This window comes from Scyliorhinus canicula, chromosome 6, assembly GCF_902713615.1.
Source record: "Scyliorhinus canicula chromosome 6, sScyCan1.1, whole genome shotgun sequence".
Lineage (NCBI taxonomy): Eukaryota > Metazoa > Chordata > Chondrichthyes > Carcharhiniformes > Scyliorhinidae > Scyliorhinus > Scyliorhinus canicula.
In genome coordinates, this window is record NC_052151.1 from 143,940,473 (window position 1) to 143,956,989 (window position 16,517).

Sequence of the window (16,517 nt, forward strand, 5' to 3'; positions counted from 1 at the left end):
CTGAACTATATATTTGTGTGTCTGTATGATTTAAACAGGAATTATTATTATTTTCACGATTTTATTACCAGATCACTCACAAAGCACCTTATTTAAGAGGATAGGCAGATACCCTGCTCAGAAGCCTCTGCTAATACTCTTACCAGCTGAGAGAAAGTGGAGAGGACTGCTGCAGGCTGACACTTCCTCTGATTTTCAAGTCATTTCCTACGAAAACATATTCAGGAAAAATAATGATGACATGAAAATATCAGGGAAATCCAACAAGTTGGCATGTTCTCTGCTGGTTATATATACTTTAAATACTATTGCAAAATGTAAGCTGTAAAGGCAGGGACAGTTTGGTTATGCTGATAGAACTACTGCTTTTGATATGTTGATAAGCCCAGCAACACTGCAAACAGATGTTTACCGAAGGCAAGCTGGTAACAATGGGAACAGAACATAGAAGGGTTTGAATAAGGGGTTAGATGCTCAAAGGAGGAGACACATTGTGACCTTTACATTTACACTCAAAAAGGTAGACTCACAAAGTTAAGGTAATCAAGTTTGACCTTTGAAGACGCTAGTTCAGTTAAGGGACGATCAAAAGGGCAAAAACTATTCATCAGGAGATGATAGAACCTATGCAAGGGTAGCTGCTTTAGACCTGAGCCACAGCAGGAATAGTTGTTAACTCCCAGCAAGCCGAGTCTGCGAAGAAAGCTTGTCTTGAGAAGCCAGATGTTTGTTCTACCTCAGAGGCAAGCCCCAAAGAGATACAATTGCCTGGTGTGGTAACGGTTACTGGATCTTTATTTTGGTTTTTAAAAATCCATCAGATGTTGTGGAATGTTCAGGGAGAATTAGCTCTGAAGATAGTGAAATAAAGATGTTTGAATGGAGTAAAGTTGCTGTGTATTGCCATTGCCTTAGAAATGTTTTTAGTGAAATTTGTTTACATATTGTACACTATACAAACTGTGCCGATTACAGTGTACATATCAATTTCCTTTGCGTTGGTCCCTCTTCCCCTCCCTTTCCCTTGGTTCCCCCCCCCCCCCCCCTTCACATGTTGTTTCAGGGTTATTTCCTCAGCCCTTCACTAAACAATGGGTAGTTATTTGTTATTTACAAGTGGGCGCTTCCCCTTCTCCCCCTTTTGTTGTTGGGCCTTCACCCTTTTTCTCCCCTCTCCCCCTGTCTTGATTTCAGAATTCATTTGGGGGTTCCTTTTCCTCTGTTCTTGTTCTAGGATCTCAAGCCTCTTTGGGGGCCTGTACAGAAGGCCTTTAGAAAAGTTGTGGTCCCCACTGGATGAAAGTCAGAAAAAATCCTGGCAGCCTCCCCTCTTTTTTCTGCCCTTCCATTTCCTGTCTGCTCCCTGTGGTCCTGTTGGCTCCCATGTTTCCCCGACCTCCCCCACTCTATTGACTGTTTGCTTCAAACAGCTTCTGGAACAAGTTGGTGAATGGCTTCCACACTTTGTGGAAGCCATCCTCTGACCCTTGGATGGTGAGCTTACTCTTCTCCAGTTGGAGAAATTCAAATAGGTCTGACAGCCAATCTGCAGCTTTGGGTGGTGCTGCTGATCGCCAGCTGAGCAGGCTTCTATGGCGAGCGATTAGAGAAGCAAAGGGCATCAGGCCTCTTCCCCATGAATAGTTTTGGCTGGTCTGATATCCCAAAGACTGCCGCTTTTGGGCACGGCTCCACCCTCACTCCCACAACCTTGGACATTGCCTTGAAGAAGGCCATCCAGACCCAACAAGTCTGGGCAGGCCCAGAACATGTGGGCGTGGTTGGTCAGGCCTCCCTGGCTCCGTTTACATTGGTCCTTCACCTCCAGTATGAGTAAGGATGTGGAGTTGGCCCTGCACAGTGCTTCGCTCCAGACCCAACCCTATTTCCATCCCTAACTCTTCCCCCAAATCTTTTCTGACTTTCATCCAGTGGGGACCACAAATTTTCTAAAGGCCTTCTGTACAGGCCCCCACAGTTTCTCCTCCCTGGACTGTCTATGTCCAGCAGCTCCTCTCGCATTGTGCTTTTAGGGGTTCGTGGGTATGTCTTCTTCTGGAGAAAGTTTTTGACCTCCAGATGTCGGAGTTTGTTCCCATTTGGTAGGTCCAGTCTCTCCATCAGCTTCTCTAAGGTGGCTAGTCTGTCACGTGTAAATGTCCCGAACCGTCAGTGTGTGTCCCCGCCCCCCCCCCCCCCCCCGTGCGCCCCCCCCCCCCTCCCCCCCCCGGTCCTGTCTCCACCTCTTGAAGGTGGCATCAAGCATGGCTGATGCGCCCCAACCCCCTCTCTCTCACATTTCCTGGCATTAGCTATCCCGCTAGTGGCCCTCCTTCCAGGGTTGATCTAACCCCCTCCTGTGCCCATTCTGCTAGTGTCCCTACTGTCTCCTCCTCACCCTCTTTTGCACTCTGCTGTCCCCACCCCCCTCCTCTCTGTGAGCTGGCTCCCCTGTTCATAGTGAGGCAATCAGTCCCACGCAAATTGTCCATTTCTTCCTTTCGTTTTCTCAATGCCTTCCTCACTGCTGCCCCTCTTTCTGCCTATCAGGACCATTCTTACAGACAAACTCATTCGCCTCTGCTGGGGCATTAAAATAATGTTCTTTGCCGTGGTATGTTATCCAGGGCCTGGCTGGGAATAACATCCCAACTCCGACCTTGCTCTTGTACAGGGCCACCTTTGTATGGTTAAATTTGGCCGTACACTTTGCCAGGTCCACCCTAATGTCCTGGTACACACTTATTTTATGTCACTCCCTTTGTCTGTGGAGCCCTGCAAAGGATCCTTTCTCAGTCCTGATATTTGTGCAGCTTGGACCGGGGGGGGGGGGGGGGGGGGGGGGGGAGGGACCGGGGGGGGGGGGGGGGGGACTTGTTTTCTGGGTCGCCGGTCTCCCTCTCCCAGGAGAGGCCGGGGACCCTTCACCTCATGGGTCTGCCAACCCGCTTGTTTGCCTTTCTTGTCCCTTGTCGCAATTCCTGGTGTCCCTGCAGCCTCTCGAGCTGTTGCTTCTTAGCATTTTTGTTGTTTGTACTATTGTTGAGGGTGAGGGGATGTTTAAGTCCGATTTTGTGGGTTAAATTTGGCCGAAAGTGCCTATTTTTCTGTCGTATGGAGGAGAGCCATCTGATGTGTGACTACTCAGCACATGCGCGTCACCGGAAGTCCTTACCACTGTCTTAGTTAAGGGTAATTTTATTTTATTTTATTTCTTAACAAACCTTTATTTTATTTTAAATCATCACAAAATACTATGAAAATCTTTCTCTGGATTTCAAACATTTCCTCACATTGTATCATAGAACATAGAACGATACAGCGCAGTACAGGCCCTTCGGCCCTCGATGTTGCACCGACATTGAAAAAATCTAAAGGCCATCTAACCTACACTATGCCCTTATCATCCATATGCTTATCCAATAAATTTTTAAATGCCCTCAATGTTGGCGTGTTCACTACTGTTGCAGGTAGGGCATTCCACGGCCTCACCACTCTTTGCGTAAAAAACCCACCTCTGACCTCTGTCCTATATCTATTACCCCTCAATTTAAGGCTATGTCCCCTCGTGCTAGCCACCTCCATCCGCGGGAGAAGGCTCTCGCTGTCCACCCTATCTAACCCTCTTATCATTTTGTATGCCTCTATTAAGTCACCTCTTAACCTTCTTCTCTCTAACGAAAACAACCTCAAGTCCATCAGCCTTTCCTCATAAGATTTTCCCTCCATACCAGGCAACATCCTGGTAAATCTCCTCTGCACCCGTTCCAAAGCTTCCACGTCCTTCCTATAATGAGGCGACCAGAACTGTACGCAATACTCCAAATGCGGCCGTACTAGAGTTTTGTACAACTGCAACATGACCTCATGGCTCCGGAACTCAATCCCTCTACCAATAAAGGCCAACACACCATAGGCCTTCTTCACAACCCTATCAACCTGGGTGGCAACTTTCAGGGATCTATGTACATGGACACCGAGATCCCTCTGCTCATCCACACTACCAAGAATTTTACCATTAGCCAAATATTCCACATTTCTGTTATTCTTTCCAAAGTGAATCACCTCACACTTCTCCACATTAAACTCCATTTGCCACCTCTCAGCCCAGCTCTGCAGCTTATCTATGTCCCTCTGTAACCTGCAACATCCTTCCGCACTGTCTACAACTCCACCGACTTTAGTGTCGTCTGCAAATTTACTCACCCATCCTTCTGCGCCCTCCTCTAGGTCATTTATAAAAATGACAAACAGCAACGGCCCCAGAACAGATCCTTGTGGTACGCCACTCGTAACTGAACTCCATTCTGAACATTTCCCATCAACTACCACTCTCTGTCTTCTTTCAACTAGCCAATTTCTGATCCACATCTCTAAATCACCCTCAATCCCCAGCCTCCGTATTTTCTGCAATAGCCGACCGTGGGGAACCTTATCAAACGCTTTACTGAAATCCATATACACCACATCAACTGCTCTACCCTCGTCTACCTGTTCAGTCACCTTCTCAAAGAACTCGATAAGGTTTGTGAGGCATGACCTACCCTTCACAAAACCATGCTGACTATCCCTAATCATATTATTCCTATCTAGATGATTATAAATCGTATCTTTTATAATCCTCTCCAAGACCTTACCCACCACAGACGTTAGGCTCACCGGCCTATAGTTACCGGGGTTATCTCTACTCCCCTTCTTGAACAAAGGGACCACATTTGCTATCCTCCAGTCCTCTGGCACTATTCCTGTAGCCAATGATGACCTAAAAATCAAAGCCAAAGGCTCAGCAATCTCTTCCCTGGCTTCCCAGAGAATCCTAGGATAAATCCCATCCGGCCCTGGTGACTTATCTATTTTGACCTTGTCCAGAATTGCCAACACTTCTTCCCTACGCACCTCAATGCCATCTATTCTAATAGCCTGGGTCTCAGCATTCTCCTCCACAATATTATCTTTTTCTTGAGTGAATACTGACGAAAAGTATTCATTTAGTATCTCGCTTATCTCCTCAGCCTCCACACACAACTTCCCACCACTGTCCTTGACTGGCCCTACTCTTACCCTAGTCATTCTTTTATTCCTGACATACCTATAGAAAGCTTTTGGGTTTTCCTTGATCCTACCTGCCAAAGACTTCTCATGTCCCCTCCTTGCTCGTCTCAGCTCTCTCTTTAGATCCTTCCTCGCTTCCTTGTAACTATCAAGCGCCCCAACTGAAACTTCATGCCTCATCTTCACATAGGCCTCCTTCTTCCTCTTAACAAGAGATTCCACTTCTTTGGTAAACCACGGTTCCCTCGCTCGACCCCTTCCTCCCTGACTGACTGGTACGTACTTATCAAGAACATGCAATAGCTGTTCCTTGAACAAGCTCCACATATCCAGTGTGCCCAACCCTTGCAGCCTACTTCTCCAACCAACACCTCCTAAGTCATGTCTAATGGCATCATAATTGCCCTTCCCCCAGCTATAACTCTTGCCCTGCGGGGTATACTTATCCCTTTCCATCACTAACGTAAAGGTCACCGAATTGTGGTCACTGTTTCCAAAGTGCTCACCTACCTCCAGATCTAACACCTGGCCTGGTTCATTACCCAAAACCAAATCCAATGTGGCCTCGCCTCTTGTTGGCCTGTCAACATATTGTGTCAGGAAACCCTCCTGCACACATTGTACAAAGAATGACCCATCTAATGTACTCGAACTATATCTTTTCCAGTCAATATTTGGAAAGTTAAAGTCTCCCATAACAACTACCCTGTTACTTTCGCTCTTTTCCAGAATCATCTTCGCCATCCTTTCCTCTACATCCCTAGAACTATTAGGTGGCCTATAGAAAACTCCCAACAGGGTGACCTCTCCTTTCCTGTTTCTAACCTCAGCCCATACTACCTCAGAAGAAGAGTCCCCATCTAGCATCCTTTCCGCCACCGTAATACTGTCCTTGACTAGCAGCGCCACACCTCCCCCTCTTTTGCCCCCTTCTCTGAGCTTACTAAAACACCTAAACCCCGGAACCTGCAACAACCATTCCTGTCCCTGCTCTATCCATGTCTCTGAAATGGCCACAACATCGAAGTCCCAGGTACCAACCCATGCTGCCAGTTCCCCAACCTTATTTCGTATACTCCTGGCATTGAAGTAGACACACTTCAAACCACCTACCTGAACACTGGCACCCTCCTGCGAAGTCAAATCTGTGCTCCTGACCTCTATACTCTCAATCTCCCGTACCCCAAAACTACAATCCAGGTTCCCATGCCCCTGCTGAATTAGTTTAAACCCCCCCAAAGAGCACTAACAAATCTCCCCCCCAGGATATTGGTGCCCCTCAGGTTCAGATGTAGACCATCCTGTCTATAGAGGTCCCACCTTCCCCAGAAAGAGCCCCAGTTATCCAGAAATCTGAATCCCTCCCGCCTGCACCATCCCTGTAGCCACGTGTTGAATTGCTCTCTCTCCCTATTCCTCATCTCACTATCACGTGGCACGGGCAACAACCCAGAGATAACAACTCTGTTTGTTCTCGCTCTGAGCTTCCATCCTAGCTCCCTAAAGGCCTGCCTGACATCCTTGTCCCCTTTCCTACCTATGTCATTAGTGCCAATGTGGACTACGACTTGGGGCTGCTCCCCCTCCCCCTTAAGGACCCGGAAAACACGATCCGAGACATCACTTACCCTTGCACCTGGGAGGCAACATACCAAACGTTTCATATTGCAATCATAAAGTTGAGGACAGTTGTTTTAAGATTCCCCTCTGAGATTTGGAATTCCCCAGCATTCATCATCAGCCGTATTCTTAACAACGTGCATGGCTCCTTCCTATGTGCAACCTTCCTACTAGACCTGAGAGCTTGTTCAGTTGGCCTGAGGATCATTGATGCACTATCAATTACGACGAGACGAGAGTAGAGAGAATCAAGTCTTTATTTAGAAGAGATCTGTTGCCTCCTGCAGCTGCTACTAGAAATGGTAGTAGCTCGGTGCGCACACACATTTATACTCCGCCTACAGGGCGGAACCAGCAGGCTGGGATCTACCCCTGTACCTGTAGTACAGGAGCCTTACCGTATTACCTCTAATACACGTACTATACAAACAGAGGTGACTACCACATTCGCCCCCTGTTAAAAAAAGAGTCCTGCGGGGGTGGTGGAAAAAAAATATTTACAAGTATGTGAGAATTTTCAGTCTTTTGAAAAATTCACAAATTTAGCCAGTCGGGTGCCTTGATCCTCCGCTGAGAGCACCGCAGTCCCGGTGGTGATGCAGGCGCCGGCTTGGTCGCCTGTTACTTCGGGAGCGTGTTGTCCTTGTCTTCATCCCCGGGTGGATCGTCCTGGGGCGGGGGCTGTAGTGGGGTGCGCTGGGGGGAGGGTGGGTGGTGCCGGGGCAATCGGGGAGGGGGGGGTGCCAAGTGGTGTGGGGACGTGGGTGGGGATCCAGCTGGTGCCAGGTCCCTGAGGGAGACTGTGTCTTGGCGGCCGTCGGGGTACGCCACGTAGGCGTACTGTGGGTTTGCATGCAGCAGCTGTACCCTTTCGACCAACAGGTCCGCCTTGTGGAGCCGCACGTGTTTGCGGAGGAGGACGGGTCCTGGAGCTGCCAGCCGCGTTGGGAGCGAAACCCCGGAGGTGGACTTCCTAGGGAAGGCAAGGAGATGTTCATGGGGGTTTCATTAGTTGCAGTGCAAAGTAGCGATCGGATGGAGTGGAGCACATCGGGGAGGACCTCCTGCCAGCGGGAGACCGGGAGATATTTAGACCGCAGGGCCAGCAGGCAGTCTTCCAGACCGTCCCATTCTCATTCTCCACCTGCCCGTTTCCCCGGGGGTTGTAGCTGGTCGTCCTGCTCGAGGCAATGTCATCGCTGAGCAGGAACTGACACAGCTCATCACTCATGAAGGAGGATCCCCGGTCGCTGTGGACGTAAGCGGGGAAACCGAACAATGGTGAAGATGGTGTTGAGTGCTTTAATGACCGTGGCAGGCGTCATATCGGGGCATGGGATGGCAAACGGGAATCTGGAGTATTCATCAACTACGTTCAGAAAGTATGGGCGGAATTCTCTGCTGGTGGCCAAAATCTGCAGGCCGTCATGAACTCGGCCGAGGTTCACGACGGCCTCGGGGCCCGCTACCCGCACCTAATTCACCCCCACCCGGGGGGCTAGGAGCGGGCCCCCGTCGTTCCCAACCGTGACCTCGTCCCGCTGGGAATGACGTGCAAACGGCGCATTTGTGAGGTCATCCGCGCATGCGTGGATTGCCGGTTCCAACCCGCGCATGCGCGGATGACTTCATCGCGCAGACGGCGCGAACCGCGCATGCGCGGTGGCCGTCTTTCTCCTCAGCCGCCCGGCAAGACGTGGGGGCTTGATCTTGCCAGGCGGCGGAGGAGAACGAGTGCGTCCATTTTGGACGCTGGCCCGATGATCGGTGGGCACCAATCGTGGGCCTGTCCCCTCCCGAGCACAGTCGTGGTGCTCCCGTGTCAATCGGGCCCCTAGATGCCCCAAACGGGCAGCTGGCGCCCGTTTCACGAATGCAGCGACCAGGTGTAGTTGCTGCCATGGTGAAACGGGCGTGACCCATCGGGCTCGGAGAATTGCCGTTCGCCGTAAAAAACGGCGACCGCCGATTTTTCCGAGCCGGGGGGGGGGGGGGGGGAGAGAATCGTGGGGGGCGCAAAAAATGTCGGGAGGCCCTCCCGCGATTCTCCCATGCCGCATGGGGAGCAGAGAATTCCGCCCCATGTGTTTCAGTCGGTGGAAGGAAGGGGCCCCTTGAAGTCCATGCTGAGACATTCAAAGGGGCGGGAGGCATTCACCAGGTGCGCTCGGTCTGGCCGGTAGAAGTGCGGTTTGCACTCAGCGCAGACCTAGCAGTCTCTGGTGATAGCCCTGACCTCTGCAATGGAGTAGGGCAGGTTGCGAGCCTTTATGAAGTGAAAGAACTGGGTGACCTTGGGTGACAGAGGCCATCGTGTAGGGCCCGTAGTCGGTCCACTTGTGCACTGGCACATGTACCTCAGGATAGTGCATCGGGGGGCTCATTGAACTTCTCGGGGCGATACAAAATCTCTAAATTGTAGGTGGAGAGCTCGATCCTCCACCTTAAGATTTTATTATTTTTGATCTTGCCCCGCTGCGTATTATTAAACATGAAGGCAATTGACCGTTGGTCAGTGAGGAGAGTGAATCTCCTGCCGGCCAGGTAATGCCTCCAATGCCGCACAGCTTCCACAATGGCTTGGGCCTCCTTTTTGACAGAGGAGTGCTGAATTTCGGAGGCATGGAGGGTGCGGGAAAAGAATGCCATGGGTCTGCCTGCCTGGTTGAGGCTGGTGGCCAGAGCAACGTCTGATGTATCGCTCTCAACCTGAAAAGGGAGGGTCTCATCGACCGCGTGCATCGTGGCCTTGGCGATGTCAGCCTTGATGCGGTTGAAGGCCTCGCGGGCCTCAGCCGTCAGGGGGAAAACTGTGGATTTGATGAGTGGGCGGGCCTTGTCTGCATAGTTCGGGACCCACTGGGCATAATAGGAGAAAATCCCCAGGCATCGTTTCAGGGCCTTGGGGCAGTGGGAGAGTGGGAGTTCCATGAGGGGGCGCATGCGGTCGGGGTTGGGCCCTGGAACTCCATTTTGCACAACATAGCCAAGGATGGCTAAGCGGTTGGTGCTGAACACGCACTTCCCCTTGTTATACGCGAGGTTCAGGAGTTTGGCGGTTTGAAGAAATTTGAAAAGGTTAGCGTCGTGGTTCTGCTGTCGTGGCCGCAGATGGTGAGGTTATCTAGGTACGGGAAGGTGGCCCGCAGCCCGTACCGGTCAACCATTTGGTCCATCTCCCGTTGGAAGACCGAGACCCCGTTAGTGACGCTGAAGGGGACACTAAGGAAGTGGTATTGGCGGTCCGACTTGCGGATGGGGAGCTGGTGGTAGGCAGATTTCAGGTCCACTGTAGAGAAGACCCGGTACTGTGCAATCTGACTGACCATATCAGATATGCGTGGGAGGGGGTACGCGTCGAGCTGCGTGTACCGATTGATGGTCTGACTGTAGTCAATGTCCATTCTCTGTTCCTTCCCAGTCTTTACCACTACCACTTGGGCTCTCCAGGGGCTGTTGCTGGCCTCAATAATGCCTTCCCGCAGCAGCAGCTGGACCTCCGACCTGATGAAGGTCCTGTCCTGGGCACTGTACCATCTGCTCCTAGTGGTGACGGGTTTGCAATCTGGGGTGAGGTGTGCAAACAGGGAGGGTGGGTCGACCTTAAGCATCGTGAGGCCGCCTACGGTGAGAGGTGGTAGGGGTCCGCCGAATTTTAGAGTTAGACTTTGGTGGTTGCACTGGAAGTCCAGGCCAAGTAACAGGGCAGCGCAGAGGTTGGGGAGGACGTAGTGTCAGAAGCTGTTGAACTCTACGCCCTGGACGGTCAGGGTGACGATACAGTACCCCCGGATTTCCACGGAATGGGATCCGGAGGCCAGGGAGATTCTCTGGGTAACGGGGTGTACCACGAGGGAGCAGCGCCTTACCGTGGAGGGGTGGATGAAGCTGTCCGTGCTCCCCGAGTCAAGAAGGCAGGATGTCTTGTGCCCATCGACTTTCACCGTCGTTGTTGCGGTTGCGAGGTTGTGCGGCCGGGACTGGTCGAACGTGATGGAGGTGAGTTGCGGTTGGTGTTGGTAGGCCCCGGGCTGGTCGGCAGTGGTGGCAGGCGATGAACGGCCCGATGAAGTCCCCGACGAGCAGGGGTCCTGAGGCGCCGTCCAAAATGGCACCGAAGATGGCAGCGCCCACGGGGCGCACATGGCGGGCATCATTAAAGATGGCAGCGCCCATGGGCTGCACATGGTCTGCTGAGAGGAAGATGGCGGCGCCCATGGGTCGCACGTGGGGGGATACAGGAACGATGGGTCTGGATACAGTGGCGATCGACCGGGCCTGGCACACTGCAGCGAAATGTCCCTTCTTTCCGCAGGCCTTGCAGGTTGCGCTCCGCTCCAGGCAGCACTGCCGGGGGTGCTTTGTCTGCCCGCAGATATAGCACTTGGGCCCCCACGGGTTGGCTGGCTTCCGCGCGGTGCAGGCTTGGGGTGGCCGCTGGTGGGGCCCACAATGTGCGGTGGGGGGTGTATGCCGTGCGGTCAGGGGCATATGATTGTACGTTACGGGGGGCTACCGTTAGTGAGTTCGCGAGTTGCCTGGTCGCCGAGAGGTTGAGCGTATCCCCTTCTAATAGGCATTGGCTGATGTACGCCGACTGCGTGCCAGTAACGAAAGCGTCCCTGATTAAGAGTTCTGCATGTTTCATGGCCAAAACTGCTTGGCAATCGCAGTTCCTTGCCAGGATGTGCAAGGCATGGCAGAAATCGTTGAATGACTCACCGGGGAGTTGCTGCCTCGTGGATAGGAGGTGCCTGGCGTAGAGTTTGTTGACCAGCTGGATATAGTGTCCTTTGAGAAGCTCCATAGCTTCAGGGTAAGTGGGCACATCCCGGATAAGGGGAAAAATCTTGGAGCTCACCCGTGAGTACAGGATCTGAAGCTTCTGTGCGTCCGAGGGCTGTTCAGTCGCTGATCTGAGGTAGCTTTCAAAGCAAGCTAGCCAGTGGTCAAAGAACATCGTGGCATTGGCTGCTTGAGGATGCAGCTGCAGATGATCTGGCTTGATGCGTAGTTCCATTGCTGTAATATCTCTGCTTAATAAATTGATGCACTATCAATTATGATGAGACGAGAGTAGAGAGTAATCGAGGCTTTATTAAGCAGAGATGTGTTGCCTCCTGCAGCTGCTGCCAGAAATGGCAGCAGCTCGGTGTGCACACACATTTATCCTCAGCCTACTGGGCGGAACCAGCAGGCAGAGATCTACCCCCGTACCTGTGGTACAGGAGCCTTACCGTATTTCCTCTAATACATGTATTATACAAACAGTGGTGACTACCACAATCATGTATCATAGAATGATGCTCAAACTGCTGTCCTGGAGTTGCCTATAGTCCAAGCCCTGTCAGTCTGACCCTTGAAGCTCAGGAAATTAATCGTATTTGCACTTTGGCCTGAATTTTACACTGGAGACATCAAACCCTAAAGTGAGCCCATCTCTGCTTGGTCGGCTTGCCCTGCATCCATTTAATGGTTATCGGGCCTTTAATTGGTTTGAAGCAGGACTTGCATCCCCATCCGCGGAGAAGTCTCGCCTCTGAGAGCTGACGGCCAATCGGAGAGCAGATAGCTCTCTTGACCCAGTGCCACCAGTGGGAGAAGTACCCACCATGGAGCCTGGACTTAAGGGCAAGTCTGGGTCTGGCTCGTAGGCCAAAAAGGCGGGGGGGGGGGGGGGGGGGAGGCGTAGATAGTCAGGGCAGGATTGGAGAAGAGGAAACCTGGGAATAGAATTGCCTTGGGGGGGGGCGGGGGGGGGAGATTCCAATGGGCACAAGAGGCCCAGAAAGGAGACACACCCCTTGCCCTGCCTACCAAGATTCCAAGATTCCCCCTGGCGAGCTGAACATTTGGCACCAGCCTCTCCTGCTACAGGTAAAATGCCAGCATTAGTGGACGGACGCCCTTAAGTGGTCATTAATTGATAACTTAAGGGCTTAATTTGGCCCATGGGTGAGTGGGCAATCGATATTGATCCAGCCGCTGGTGAGGAGATGTGGAATGGCTCCTCTCTTCTCCCATCCCTCGTTTGACAGCAAGATTTTGTAAAGAAAGGATATGCTTGCCAGTTTAGTGAATGTTTAACTGTTCATGTGTTGTGACTGTAAAATACACAAACAGACAGGTTTTCTTGAGATTTTTTAGAAAGGAAAAAGCATAGATTTTAATTTGCTTAACCTGATTCATTTAAATTAATAAAAATGTTCAAATTGCGCATACACGTACACGGGCACACATGTACACATACTCAGGTTCACACATACAAATAATAGTTTACAAAGTGGGAGGATAGATTAAGGGGATCACTTTAAAACCTAATAAAGATTAAAGTTACACAGGATTTTGTAGGTTGATCACTCGGGTGGACCCAGTCTGAGGTCTGTGGTTGTTCTGGTTTTGGCATTGAGGCGGTTTAAAGATGTAGGCCGCAATTCAGCGGATTTAAAACTAAGTCCGCTTTCGGACGGGTTTTGCGGGGTGATTCTCAGCGGCTGCAGTGCCAAGAATTACGTTACTATCCAATAGACATTCATCTGAGGAAGGAGCAGTGCTCCGAAAGTTAGTGTTTGAAACAAACATGTTGGACTTTAACCTGGTGTTTTAAGACTTCTTACTGTATCCAATAACACTTTAGTGTCTTTATTGGCCTCGAGGAGTTTCTCCCCACCGAGGTTGCACTTTAGAGAGATTTCGAAGAATGACTGTTCTCAGGTCAGGGCATCATTTTGATTGGCAGCCCAGATCTCCCCACACCTATCTTTCAGGCACCCCTTCACAATCTGGAGTCCCCCCCCCCCCCCCCCCCCCCCCCAGCTCACCGCCCCTTGTTGAGGCCATGGAAATCTCCCTTCACCTCCCTCCAACTGGCAAGGCTCTGCGGGCCCGACCCCTGGCAGCGCCAGGGTGGCACGGCCAGGGCTACCAGGGAGAGTACCAGGATGTCACCCTGCCTTTTCACCAACCTCCTGGGGGTCTCTAACGTCCCGCGAGACCCCACTACCCAAGGTGCTGGTCCACATTAACCATTGGGCTCATTTAAATATGCAGATCGGGATCTTGCCCAGTGTGGGCGAGATCCAGATCACACCAGGTGGAGTGGATTGGGTGACTTGCGATTGCCCGGCACCTGATTTGGGGCCCTTGCATGATTCATGTTTTGCACCTGGCAACAGGGTCGCTGAATCATTACCCTAGAATGGATGATTTATCTGTTCTTCTGGAGATAGCAGCTGCTGCATTAAGTTCATGAAAAATATCTTTGCCTGTGGTAGATAGACAGTCAAAAACTGCAGGCAGGGTCCAAGATTGTAAAATGGGTAGAGCGGAAGAAATACACCTGCACAGAGATCTTTGTGCTGTTCATTCCAGGCTGTATTTCTCTGGGTCTTGGAGTGAAATTATCCGAAGTCAGTTTCGATCAGGTGACCATCTGACCAATATTTCTAATGTCCCCCTCAATGGTTCAAAGTTAGAAGTCATAACTACAAAATGTGGAATGGATTGTGGCTATTCACACCTACTTATGATGAATTGGTTTCTCTACCGCTCTCTTTGTGAAACCTCAAATTTGGAGATAAGGGAGTCCATGGATTATGAGTTTTGCTAAGTCCACAGACAACAAAAGGTGTTAATTCCATGGATGGTTTTGTCTCAGGAGGTCCATTCAAGGGAGGGAACCACACACTAGAGTCATTTCATTAAAGATTTTCCAGAAACCTGAGATAATTCTGTGACTGCAGAATTGATAAAAGTCACGTAACCTTTGGTGGCCAACTTAGCAGCTTGCCATTTTAGTCCTTTTTTTAAAATAGGCAGTGGTTTCCAGCCAGAAATTCACAAAGTTATTCCTTGATTAAAGCATTGCTTTGTAACTCTAGCAAAGGTTATTTTTTTCACACCATGATTGTGCACAACAATTTCTAACAATTTTTTTCACATACAGATAACAAAATACATTCAAATAGCAGTCACAGCTTGGGATAATTATGTGCCATTTTATCCAAAAGATTACAGTACATGGCAAACAAACAGCATATGAAACATTCAAATATCACAAACATGGTCAAACATCTTCAATTCCTATCTTAGCAAGCAAACCAGTGGAGAATCAAGTACCTGGAGAGAATAATATGCAAAGCATTGCATTAAAGTGCTGACTATTTGAGTACTGAGACAAATATGGGGTCTTAATAATAATCCTGACATTAACTGAGCATCAATCATACTGTGATTACAATGTGTACCAGGTGCTACACAAGCAACTTTTGAAGCGTATGAGGCACCTTTATACTTGCTACATGATTTACTTACACAGTATTTAAACAGCAGCTGAACTTAGCCCCAGCGATGGTACGAAGGTGCAATAAATATCACACTAACTTTCATCTTGAAGACTGCTGTGTGGCTTTCATTGTAGGAGACAACATTCCTGTATTGGGGGGGGGAAATCCAACCATACTAATGAATAATCAGCTATGAAGTTTTCAAGTAAAATGTGGATTTACTTTAAAAATAATGAAGGGTTGCATGTCATCAGTGAGACCCCAGACTAGGATTTTAATATCCGTGGGTGTGACTGTCTCAGTGAAAACATTTGCTTTTCCCTGCTCAACATTAATTCCTCATGTGAATGTCAGATGGCCCAAGATGTCAGAGAGGGCAGTGCCAAAGAGAGGGATCTCCCACTGCGGTAATTCCTTCAGCCTCGGCCTTCCTTCTGCCCCATAACATGGACACAGGTTGTATCTAACCTGTAGGTCGTTGATTAAGTTGAAGTGGAACCATCCTGGGAAATCTATGTTTGGGTACTGGCATGGGCTCCTTTGAAAATGCCTTAGGTCTGAGTGATAATGACCCAGGGGCTACTTGGGCAAGAGAGTAAAAGTCAATTATGCCAGTGGTTTGGTTAGCTATCAAGCAGCTTGCCACTAGGTTTATTTCTCATGTTTTGGGTCCCTAAATACATCTTTTGTTGCACAAGAGACAGCCGATGGCATGCTAATTACTTTACACTAGGCTGATGCCAGATACTCTGGTCTCGTCAGATTAGGAGTACAGTTCACTGGTATTCAATTTCCTGAATTATGTCTGTGCAGCTGGATTGAGGATTTTCTTCTCTAATGTATTTTGTTGGGGCAAAGTTTCACCATGTGGGTGGCATGGTGGCACAGTGGTTAGCACTGCTGCCTCACAGCACGAGGGACCCGGGTTCAATTCCAGCCTTGGGTGACTGTGTGGTCTTTGCATGCTCCCCCCATGACTCCAGGGGTTTCCTCCAGGTGCTCCAGGTTCCTCCCAAAGTCTAAAGATGTGCGGATTAGGCGGCTTGGCCATGATCAATCCGTCGGGTTACGGCAATAGGGTGCATACTTGCGCATGTTTCCAGAGCGGCAGCTGTGGGGATATATTTTATCCTTTTTCACACCTCACCTGGAGGCCTATGTAGTGCCCCTACTGTCATGCTAAGAGTATCTAACTCACCATAGACTGTAAAAGAACCTGGGGTCTTCTGGTCTGTCTTACTTCGTATCAAACTTGAATACTTACTACAAAGACCTTAAAGGAACAAACTTCCTCATTTTTAAACTTGCAGTAGTTTTTAAAAGTCCATTGTTTCTGCCTTTCTGGCCATGTCAACTACCTCAGGAAGTGAGAGAATTCAATTCCTGTAACATCAGATTCAACCATAAATATATTTAAACTACCTATTTTAACCATGGGAATACCCTCAGCAAATAGACTGCAGCAGTTCAAGAGGAAAGCTCACCACGGCCTTCTCAAGGGCAACAGAGATGGGCAATAAATAATGCTCTTGACAGCAACACCCTCATCTCGATAATGAA